This window comes from Haliaeetus albicilla, chromosome 26 (genome assembly GCF_947461875.1).
Source record: "Haliaeetus albicilla chromosome 26, bHalAlb1.1, whole genome shotgun sequence".
Classification (NCBI taxonomy): domain Eukaryota; kingdom Metazoa; phylum Chordata; class Aves; order Accipitriformes; family Accipitridae; genus Haliaeetus; species Haliaeetus albicilla.
Window position 1 is genome coordinate 7,220,826 of NC_091508.1, and position 12,488 is coordinate 7,233,313.

Sequence of the window (12,488 nt, forward strand, 5' to 3'; positions counted from 1 at the left end):
ATACGCTTACGGTGCTCAATTACTCTATGAAAGCATCTGTGCAAGGGTCTAGCAAAGAACTATCAAGCAGCACTTGTGCCTTCTCAATGAACTTATTCTACATGTCATTTTCTTTAATAGATCACTTGTTCTCAGTACCATATTTGCCACCATCTCTCTTTTCCCATGGGCATCCCCAAAGGACAGTCCCTGACCTCTGCTTGGACTGCTGATGGCAGTATGAGGGTGATATGCTCAGAAGGCATTAGTGAATGATTTTGTTACTGGTGGCCATGCTGAGATTTGCTTTAGTTTGTTTGCCGTGGGATTAAAAAAAAAAACAAACCAACAAAGTCACTTACCTGGACTGGAAAATGACTGAGCAAGCTGCTACATGTCTGTCTAGTGATGATTTTTGCTGAGCCCCTAGGAGCACACAGGACTGATAATTAGAGAGTATTTAGCCACCTGAATCTACAACTGCAAAGAAGAAAATTTAAATTTTTCCAGGCACTGCAGCACTGGCAATGAGAATGAATAAGTAGAATTATTGAGTGTATGTTTTTCTTTTTATAAACCATCTTTTTTTTTTTTTTTTTTTTTTTTTTTTCTGGCCACAAAGGTGAGATTGAGATCTTGAAACAAAACTGATGTGGTTGCAAGCCAATGATGTCCACGGAAACCAAGGGCCTAATACTCTGCTTCTGAATAAACTGTCTATGAATCCACCAAAGAAATCTCCTCTTTCTTACTTGCAGTTGTGTTGACGTGTTTCTGCATATAGCCACTGTTTTCATCATCTTCACCCTTACTTAGTGCTAACTGGGCACTTCTTGGCATTTGCAGGAGCTCATGGTACTTCCCCTGTGCGAGCTTTGCTGTCTGTAAGGAACAGCTGATTTCTGTGAAAGCAGTACTAGCCCTGGAGTGACTTTTTTGCTTTCTCTGTTGAAAAAACAAGTTTTTCCCTGGGCCTTATGCGGCGTGAGCTGTCTGTCTTGACATAAGCAAGATGTCCAAGTGAATGGTTATGTGGCAGCTTAAGACTATCTCAGTCCTGCCCTTCCTGCTGCTCTTGTCATATGCTTTTCCTATCAGTGTAAATGCTTGTCCCGTCCCACTGTGAGCCAGTTTAGCTCCTGGATCTGTTTAGTGGAGTATTAAATGAGTATCAGTGCCCCTTGCTTGGGGAGAGAGTCTGCTGGCCAGGTGTAAGACAGGGCAGGATGAAGGCAGCCCTGGCTTCAGCCAGCAGACCCTGCTGCAAAATCGTACCATGGGAGAGACTAAAGGAAGCCTGAAGTGACCAGCAGAGATTTCTGTCTTTGAGGTCTATAGTTAGGTAACACAGGTCTCATCTTTAGTTTGACAAGTTGGAGCTAAAATCATCTGCAGCTGTTTTTTCATGTCTCTGACCAGTTAGGAGAAGACCTAGAGAGACTCTTCCCATAGAGGATTGTTTGCTGGCGCACGGAGTGGCCCTGCCATGCCTTCCTACCCCATCTCACCCTTCTAGCAGGTATGGTGTGAGTGGAGTAACCTTGCCTAGTGGGCTGAAAAGTGATTTCCCCACTCCCCCCTGCCCACCCCCCCCCATTATTGACAAGGTTAGGCTTCATTTGGCATTGGCCACCTTACGCTGCTCTGCAGCCTCCAGTGGCCATTCAAGACAATGGGGTGAGTGTCAGCCCTGGGCTGCAGGAGACCACATTAGTTTGGCTGAAGCTAATCTAAGGTTGCATCTTGGAAATTTAGAATATGTTTATGTAAGATAGCTGATGGCAGAAACCACATATATATTTTGCTTGCATTTTAAAAGTGCCTTTAGGAACTGCGTTAAATAGGTACAGTATTATGACTGGTGTAGCATCTGTAGAGCTGAAGAACAAGGGGGTTGTTAGCAGAACATTTCTTTGCTAAGCAAACCTGCAGTAGCTAAATTTCCGTTTTCCACACAGGAGTGTAATGCTTGTGAGCTTTCTAATTATGAAATGTAGAGTTATTTCAGGCAGGAACTAAAATTTCAGTAATTTAAGGGCAGGATTTTATATATGCTGTCTTGATCCAGTGCCAGAGAGCTCTGGCTGAGTGGGAGAGAAATGACATACTTAGTGGTCAGAATGACTAAACTGGTGAGACTTGAAAAGCTAATGCTGCTCGACACCATTAGAAAACTGGCAGTCCCTGCTTTTTAGTGACAGAAAGACTTTATTTTTAGTGTTGGCAGTTGATCAAGTACTGGACTCATTTCAAGCTCTTCTCAGATGGTACAAAGTATTAGCCTCCAACTGCTGTTGAAATAATGGGTATTAAAAATCATGTTGGAATTAGGAGGATGAAGATGATGAAAAGGAAGGGAGTAAAATGATAATCTAGATTGGATTTTAAAGTCAGTCCCACATGGCCTGTATCTGGTTTAGAGCTATGTGTTCTGGTCTGTGAATGCAAATGGCAAAACAGTCCATTGACTGCAGAAGAAAAGCACTGTGGAAGTGGAAAATCACTGTTTTGGGTCCTGTTTGAATGAGTGGTGAATTAAGTGTAGGTTGCTGGACACATGGGAGCACAAATAATATGAGGCTGGAGAGGTTGGCATAAGGGGTTGATCCTTGTTGCTCTTTGCATAGTAAAATACTTCTATCTGTGGTCCTTGCTGATCTTCCTAGATTTGCCAAAATGCTATTTGATTAGAAATGTTAAACGAGGGGCAAAAAGATGGCAATCCTGCATGCCTATGCTTATCATCTTAGCAGAAGTAAAAGCAGGGCAATTTAGCTTTCTTCCCATTTTCTTCCTGTTTCGATAACACAGAGTGTGTGAGTGTCCAACTGACCATCTCTTTCTTTACAGCGGTGGCTCCTGTTTATCCTAAAGAAGCAGAGTTGGAAGCTTTGGCATGCCGAGGGCTACCTCAGTGAAAGCAGATAATGTACCAGCCAGTGGTGAAGCGAAGCATGGTGCTTCGGCATTCACTGCAATACCATGGCTGCAATAGCTAAAGCAGAAGTCCTGATAATTATAAAGAATTTCACAGACATTTAGCTAAACCATCTATAGTCTAGTGCAGTAGATATTTACATCTACCTCCTTTTAAATAAGTTGATGTCCCCAGTGTATGTATGAACGCGTGGAGAGTTTCAAAATGTGTCTTCTATTCAAAGCAGTTCTCCACCTGACATTTCGTGCTGCTATTTCATCTTGAAAATGCTACGTTCATGAAATAATTATGCCTTTGCACATATTCCTCTCTTCCCTTGTACTCTACTGGGTTTTTTGTTCTGCTAATCATTCTAAGAGATTTGTTGTTGGTTTCTTTTGATGATTGGCATGGATACTGCCAAGCACTTCTAGTTGTTGTGGGTTTTTTTCCAATGGAAAAATCTGACATAATCCATATCTCTTTTCCTGCTTACATGAGAAGTATGACTCAACTGCTGTTAAAAAAATGAAGCAACATAGCTAATTAATCAGATGAGAAAATGAATAATACCCTTTTAATCTAATTTCCCTACCTTTCTCCCTGCTCTCTTTAAAACAGAATTTACCGCTTCCTGCTGGTTCTAATACAGTTGTGTCAGAATTAGATTTGCACAAGGATTTTAAAGCATGAAGGTTTTAAAACTGGGTTCATGGTACAGAAGTGCCCGTGCAGGATATCATAGCCATAAGGACACCCTGAAACCAGGGCTGAGAAGAAAGAAGGGAAGGTACAGAAGCTCTGTGTTTTTGCAGGAGCAACAGTAGGAGCTGTTGTTGTTCCCAAAATCACTGACGAGTGTAATCTGTGCTCCTGGAGATATAGGATCACTTGGAAGTGGAATTTTTGGTAGTGCCGGTTCTGACAAATGCCCCCTTAAGAGTAGAGCTGTGATCGTGAGACACAATGGCAAGGTCATACCTTCCAGTGCTGACAATGCTAGTGGTGACAGTTGCAAGGCTATTTTGGGAGTGCTTTTCTCTTTGTTTTCTGTGAACTCCTTTCTCCGTGTTCCCAGATTTAACCCTGATGCTGTTCAGCTGTCATCAGGCTTGCCTTTGTTTGTGGAGCCCTGCCTGGTTTGCAGTGTATGTTGACATCGTATATGTACTCTTACTTTGCATTCAGTGGGCGATTGACTCCCTTCATCTCCCAGCTAATCTTGTTCCATATGTTTTAGACTTATGACAGGAGAACAGTAGAGAAGTAAGTCTTGTCATTTAATCCCTTTGACTGTGACCTATGTGTTGTGACAGCATGACTTAACTGGCCTGCTAATTCTTCGAGCCCAGTGTATTAACAGTTAATGTTGCTGCTGGTATCAATGTCATCCTCTGGACTGCAGTAACTCTTTAACTGTTTCTAAAACTCCTCAAAAAGCTCTAGTTGCACTAATCATATAGCATAAGGTTGTAGTAAAGAAAACCATTTCAAGCCTCAGGTTAAGGAGCAACCTGGTAAATCTTAGTTCTTGGAGGTTTCTCATGTGACTGCTGGTAAGTCATTGAGGATGGGATTCATCTCATCCTGTTGTAAATGGGTTTATGCTGGTCTGTAGGCAGTGGGAAAGGACAGGTACTGTGAGGGTAATACATCCCACCTAGCTTAGACAGGCAACACCCTCTGGGTACATCTGTTTCTTTACACTTTGAAAATGTGGGTGAAATAAATCTTGTGCAAGGCAAGGTGTGGAAACATATGGCTGGGCCAGGAGGGACACTGGCAACCTGGACTTAAACCTACTTAAGGTGTTGTGGGGGTCTCAGGTTGGATTCAAGACTGCATTTGCATGCACATAGAGAAAGTTCTGCTCTTAGTTTAGTGATTTTTATGGCCTGTAGTCACTGCAGTAACTCTCTGGCTCTTCATTAAGTCCGAAGAAAACCTTTTAATCAGTTTGAGTGTGATGTGGATCTGTCTGATCTTGTCAAAAATGGTCCCACTGGTAGTGTTAGGAAAGGGTGTGCTTGGTTTTTATGAACAAAACCCACTTTTGTCGCCCCATATCTAATGCAGAATCTTTTGTAGCTCTTGGGTGGTGCAGCCTCTGCAACCCGAATGAGTCTAGGTCAGGTTTCTAGCATGAGAACATCATTTGGAAGGAGAAGACTAGAGGCTTGGGCAAATAAAGCATCTGAGCAATGGAGGTGAATCAGTTCTGGATCAGAATGGCTGCAGACACATGACACATCTGTGTATACTAGTCCTTCCCCACCATTGTAAAGTTCCCTAGATTTACAAAGAATAAATATGAGTGTCTGTGTTTGTATATATGTAGATATATGCACACGTGTACATACCATACACACACACATCCACAGCCTGGAAAGCCGGTGAGAATTCACTGTAGACACTGCCTTGAGCAGGAGGCATTAGACTATAAGTCTCCTGAGGACCTTTCCAACTGCAGTGATTCAATGGTATGTATGTTGCTGTTCTTTACCTGACTGGCACTGAGAGCTGGGTGCTCTTTAAACAATTGCAGATGGTCCCTGCTCTAAGGATCTCATTGTCTAAAATATTAACTGTTTCACCATTGGGTGGTATGGCAGAATCTCAGAGGTGTTTGTTAATACTTTGACTTAAGAGTTACAGAAATTGGATCAGTGATGGAACAGAGGGAGACAAACCATGTCAGGGGAGGTCTGGATATATAAAGAGCTTTGAAGATGGTATCAATACTTGATTTCTGGACTGGAGGAGAATCTGGTAAAAGAATTAGTAATGGGGGTTTCATGAGCAATCTGATTTTACAGCAGCATTTTGCACAGGCCAAAAGGTACCATATTCCTGGGAGGCTCAAGAGATGAATACTAGAGTAATTAAGAAGAGGTGAAGCATGGCCTCTACTGGCCTGACGTCTCTAATACTTGATTAAAAAAGTTGGCATGTGTCCAACTAGCTAGTTTACGTGTTGTATTTAGGTGTGACAAGTGGAGCTGCCAAATACGATTTCTATGTGGGAACCATGAGGATTGCTACCCGAGAATCCGACATGGTAGGATTACAAGATTTTCACTCTTCTGCACAGAGGAGTCACCAAGACAGGGTTCTGTCACAAGACTGGTGTATTCATAGTAGAAACATGTAACACAGAAGCCAAGCATGTAGCCCTTTCTTCTTTTCCCTTCTTGCATCTTTTCTCTGCCTTGAGAAAATGCATCGGTTCTCTCTCTTAAATCCTGACCAACCAAGGAGGGAGCACCAGGGAATTAAATATAACCATAATTAAAACCACAGCCTTTATTACAGGTTTCCTGGCTGACTTTGATTTCAAGCTCTTGTATGCACACTGCTGCTATTTTATTACATGATCATATGACACTGGGTGATGTGACATACTGTTTGTAAACTAAATATTTACTCAATGGGGCTGCATTTAGAAATGCAATATGCTCTCAGCCAAGTTCACCCTTGTTAGATGTGCTACGGTACGCAGTGCTACCAAGTTGTGCAGGTAGATGGCAGCTGAAGTGCCCGTGCCCTTAAGGAGCTGTAATGCTGAAATGTAAAGCTGAAATGCTGACAAGAACTGTTCTGCCTGAAAACAGTTGCACTGAATGTTGTTCATGTATTTATGTTAAACTACCACAATACTGGGTAAGTTGTGGAGAAGACAGTTGCCTTAATGTGGGTCCCTGTGACAGCACTGCTGATGTGCAATTATTGCCATAGTTTCTTTATTCTAGGTTTGTAACCATCCCACTTTCTCCATGTAGAGGCAAAAAGGTGGGGTTTTTTTCTTCACTCAGCTGATCCCAAGCAATTCTGAGAGGAATTTGTCAGGTGGTTTAGTTGCTCTCCTCCCTGCTGTCTTGTATATAGTGGGAATGTAACACCAGTCATAGGCTGGGGGTTTGCAAAATGTCATGCACCCCCTAGAAAGTAAGCAGTATTATGCTGTTTACACCAGGTTAGAGCTCGATTCTTGGTCCTCTGAACCCTTCAGTTTCATCCCATCTGGCTCCTGTTACTCCCTGATCTTCCTATCTCTGTCCTGTGGGGGATGCCCAGGAGATAGGCAAACCAAAAACCTTGGCAGGCAGTTGGAGCTGTTGTGTTGCTGATACTCATCAGAAGTTTGATGACGCTTGTGTGTTCTGTATGCTCTGAGGAGGGAGCAAACACTAACAGTACTATTATAATAATGAGGTTTCATTAAAGATAAAGATCAGATTTTGTCTGGTTGTTGAACAAGCTTTGCCAGACGAGCAGAGTTTTGAGAGTTGTTCTGAAACGTTTCCTGGTGTCCCCTGTTTTGTTATTGCAGTGTAAACTTCATGCTTGAAAGAAGAATGCCTTGGCAATAGCTACTGGCAAAAACAAAATATAAATGCAGTGAGTGTCCCTGGCTGTAAAGGACTACACCTGTTATCTAAGAGGGGGAAGCTAATATGCCATATCTGCAAATTTTAGAAACTGAGCACTTCCTCCCTATGGAAAAACTGCTAAATGCTGGTCCCCTGCCAGGAGCTGAAGGAACACCATGAGCTGTGGATGGAGACTTGCCCAGTGATGCCTGGGATTTAAATCATATGAGCCAACTTTCTTTGAACGGTTAGTGGGTAATTCTGGGCACTGGATGCAGTTTGCATCAAAGACTGCTAAAACTGTAATACATTAGTGCCGTTCCAGAAGCACTTGGAGCTAACCAGCTGCCAAGAAAAATACAAGGATGGCAAGAGATTAGCCTGCTGAAGATCTCCGATTAGAGGGAAAGATAGTCACCGCATACTCCCACCCTATCGCATCGCCTTGAAGGTTATGTTATATCTTTTACAGAGAAAGAAGATAAAGAAGGAATTAAAAATTTAGAGACAAAAATGCTGCACTCTGTAGTTAACCTTGCTTTTAGCCTCTTCTGCACATGTAACCAAGTAGCTGAGGGTTAGCAGTGCCTAAAATTGAAAGAACTAAGCCTATCTGTATATGTGTTTTTCTCTATGCAAAGCAAGTTTCAAGGGCAGTTTAGGAGAGGGAGTATTTCCTCACATTAAATAAGTACCCACTGAAAAGGTAATGTTACTTCTCAACCAACTGTTTTTGACTGACTTTCCTCCCTTTGGGGGGTTGGAGGGGCAGGTGTCTGCTTTGTAATATTACTGTCCAATGTAGTTATTCTTACAATGTTCCCAAGGAACACTGTATCAAATAAAAGAGGAGAACTTTGCATAGCGATAGATCCTCTCGGGTTACTAAACTTATCCACTCTCCTAAATTTAAGGTTGGAGGATTAATAGTACTTAAAGGAGGACACATCTACCCCTTTTACTTCCTCTTTGTCCTCTTCTTCCTCCAGTAACCTCAGGTAACCCATTTTGCTTAGCCAGAAGATGAACTTTACCCTCTGAAACTCAGTGAATGCGTTTTTCTTATGTGGTGTTTCACAGTGCTTAATTTTGGCAGGTAGGCACAATAAAATATACAGCAGAGATTTTCTGGAGGGGTATCAGAAGTCGAGGCTCTCAAAAATTTTAGGTGGGCAAGCTATGTGCCCTGATACTTTGAAACATTAAGAATTTCTGTTCTTTAATTTATAGCTTGGTAAAATGATGTCATATATGAAACTATTAATACCATTAATGTGTGTGCAAGTATGAATTCTGTGATAACATAAGTGTTAATCAGTTGATACTTTAAAAGTGTACACAGAAATATATTGCAACCCCTAAAAGCTGCCATTTAATCTGGCATAATTTTTATAAGTTTTCTAAAGTTCTTAAAGTTTAAGACCTTTAGAAATTACCAGTTTTACTCATTATCTCAATTGTTGGCCTCATAATTATTGCTCTAAGATGTGTTAAATATGTCAGCATATTAAGGTAAAAGCAGTGTATTCTTTTAGGGTGTCTGACTAAAAAATTATGCAAATAATCCTATGCCTGATAGTTTCTTACATGAGATAATGACGAGATTTTCAGAACTGAACAGGGGTTATTCAGTACCTCTGTTTGTCAAATGTCATTTTCTGAAACTCCTTCTGTACCTCACTTATTAAAATCTTGACCAATAGAATTAATATTACGTAATATTATAAAAATGCAAAAAATCCTTGCATTTTGGTATTTGAGGCAGGCAAGAAGTCATACCTGCCAATGTTAACGCAGCCTCAAGTCATTTAAAAAACTGTTCATGTTACTCAACTCTGCTCATTTCTATTCTTATGTGTCACTAACTAATACTAAAATAAATATTTGTCAAGCAGCGTCACATTGCTTGATCACATAACTTGAACAGCCATTTTTCATGATATGTAAATGCAGAAGGGTGGAGTAAGGGTTATTTTTCTTAGATATTAAAGAATACTTTGCTGCTCCATTAAAGACTTAATACACCTTTGTGCTTGACTTTATCTTCCTGGCAAATGCAAACAGCAAGCATGAAATGCATGATGGTTCCCTTGGGGAAGCAAGCGAATGCCTGCTGTTGTCAGCACCCATGTAGCTTTGTCACTTTGTCATAATTTTATCTCTTCAGAAGCCAGGCGAGTCAAATTACTGCAGATTTCGGTGTAGGAACAGGTGGGGTTTGATCCCATTATCCCTTCTGTTTCTAGCATACATTCCATAGGAACCATGCAAGACGGGAACCAGCAGAACAACGAGGCCAATAACAGGCAGAAATTTAAAAGAAGGGGTGGGGGGCCCTCTTTTATGCCTCTAAACAGATATTTAATTTTAGAGTCCAGTATATCCAGTGGCTTGACCAAGAACTGGTGTTTTCTTTTGGCTGATTCCAAGTATGTGCAGATGTAGTAGGTGTATTGGGGTGGTTTAAATGATAAACAATGTAAATATAATTCTCTATCAAATACATACAAAGCTCACAATATAGAGACATTCTTGAGTCTAAATTTAGATTTACATTCAAGCTGCAGGTAATATGCAAATACAGCACAGCACTAAGTATGCACAAGCATGAAACAGCTACCTTGCTGCTTTGTCAGAGCCACACTGATAAAATTATTCTTTGAGGCTATAATTCTTCTGTCAGCCAGAAGTGATTGAGCTCAAAAGAAACCACTGTGTGGGTGAACTTGTCTTGGCTATTCTCGGAGCAATATGCTTTTAGATAAAGTCAGTTTTATTTAAAAAGTGATATGTAATGGTTGTGTTCCCAGGTCAAAATGTAAATAAGTCTCATCAATAAGATTGCAAGTGTAATTTATTTGAGGTGTGTTAGGGGAAAACTTGAAGTATATCACAATAAATGTGGGTGGCAATAAAATACAGATTTGCTCTCAGTTTTGCAGGCTCAGAGACGAATTCCCCAAAAATTGCTCCTTGAATGGTAAAGGGATCAGTATGTTCCTCTGTGTATCCATGTCCACCTCTGTGTGCATTGCACACTTTACCTTCCTACTGCATTTGAATGCATTGTTATGGATGTAAGCCACTAACAGATTTGTTTGCATAGTTTGCAGGATTATGGAAATCAGGAGTGTATACCTTCTAGAATATGTCTTAAAATTAATCACGTGCCTATCGGGCACACATTAGTTCCCCTGTACAGTAGGAATATTTGGCTTGTGTTTCCTGCTCTCATCACCTGCTGAGACTTAGAGGCTACATCTGCACTACTGCAGCAGGAGGCATAAGCTGCAGCAAGAAAAGTCCTGATTAGATAGTAAGAAAAATTACCCACTGAGAGGATGGTGAAGCACTGGGACAGGGACCTAGGCTAGCTGTGGAGTCTCCATCCTTGCAGACAGTAAAAACTGGCTGGAGCAGGCCCTGAGCAATCTGATCTAACATCAGGTTTAGCCCTGCTTTGAGCAGGGGGTTGGACCAGATGATCTAAATAAATGAGGATGAAGGAACAAACCTTGCTCCTGAGGCTGGTGGTAGAACCTGGTTGCATCTACTTTGCTCAGACCTAACCATGTCTTACCCTGTCAATGCTTGGACCTGGCACTCCTCCGACCTCAGTATGGTGCTCTTCAGTCCCCAATATTTTTGGTTTGGGTTGTGGGGTTTTTTTCCCAGTTTTAGTGCCTGAAATAATCTAAGGGAAGTCCCCCAGAATTGGGTTTACGGGATGAAGCTGTTTCATGCCTGCGGGTGGCAGAGTGTTGATAGACTGAGGCAGGGTGGAGGGAGCCAACCCAGGGGCAGTCTCATCTGTTCTGGGTTTGGAGCAGTCCCTAAAGTAAACTATTTCTAGAATTATGCTTGTGCTTTTCTGGCAAAGAGTAAGATTAAACCAGTCTAAAACAGAACAAGGAAACACGCTAACACTTCAGCATAGGTACAGTCTGGACTTGGGTGCTTGATTCTGCTCCCGGGGCATCCTTTCCTAGCACCATAGATGCACTCTGCGTTTTCCAGCATTTGCCAAGTAACTGTACTAGAAGTTAGTTTTCTGGAGCATGCTTCCTTAGAGGCAAGAGGTTTAAAAGCTTTTGCTTTTAAAGTTCACAAGTAGCCTTTTGCACAGCTACTTGTGAAACAAGCAAATACAGGAGTAACTTGTGTTTGTGGGGTAAAAGGCTAGTTTGGGATTTGCACTTGCAGTAGAAATAACAAGCGTTGGATGTCCTGGTGTAGGGCACGCCTCTCCTTTGAAATAAGCAATGCAGCATAGATGAATGTGTTAGATAATACAGGATTGTCTCCTGGACCGGGGGCTAGAGAGTGGGGTGTTGGTTAAAGACAATTTCCTCATTTTCATTACTTGCTAGGGTAGGAATGGATAGTCAGTGTTGCTCATTTTAGAAGAATGATTATCCGGAAGTCATCTGACTGCTGTAACTGATAGATGTGCCCACATCAAGCTATATAAAAGAATCGAGTACTGTGATTTTGGAGGAATTTCAACCAAGCTGATTCCCTCTTTAGTAATGAGGACCTAGGTTTCTGTCTGTAGATGGACATGCTGTAAAAGCCAGTCCTTTTGCCTCCCAGTCATGCTTGGTGCTTCTCAGCTGAGGCACATGCATTTGGACATATGTATTAAATTGCCAGCTCATCCTTAAATAGCAGCCTCCAGTGAACTGTAAATGCAATGCAGAACGTGCTGTAGCCAGGAATTTGAGGAAGGAGGAATTCCACCCAACAGAAGCGCTGAGACTTGAAAATCTAGCTAGGTTTTCTTCTGGCAACTTCAAAGCTAGCAGGTCTCTCTAAATACAGGCTCTGGAATACATACAGCAGCTAATAAAAGGTTGTCGTTCTATTCAGTAGGTCACAGGGTCTGTAAAGCTAACAGGGAAAGTTGTACTTTGTTATACTCAGGAAAATTAATAAATACTGCTGAATAAAGAAGTTATTAACTTCTGTCAAATTCTGCTTTTGCTATGATTACGTCTGTAAAAGGGCAACATCCAGTATACAGATGGTCTGCTTTAGTCAGGCTTCTTGATCTCATGCTTTCCCTGCTCATTGCTACCACTAGTGATATCTCATTTCATTCATTGTTATGACATTATTTCATTGAAGTTTTGAGGGAACAATGTAATCTAAATAAATACATAGCTTGCCTTGCTTAGGAGGAATTTGATGCCATACCTAAAACTAATACAGATATATCATTT

General features: G+C 41.4%; 1 protein-coding gene across 8 annotated transcripts in view; it reads left to right on the forward strand.

Moving 5' to 3' along the window:
* The window catches only part of PPP1R12B (protein phosphatase 1 regulatory subunit 12B), a 125,422-nt gene that overhangs the window by 19,451 nt on the left and 93,483 nt on the right, over positions 1–12,488 (forward strand). The window lies entirely within an intron of this gene.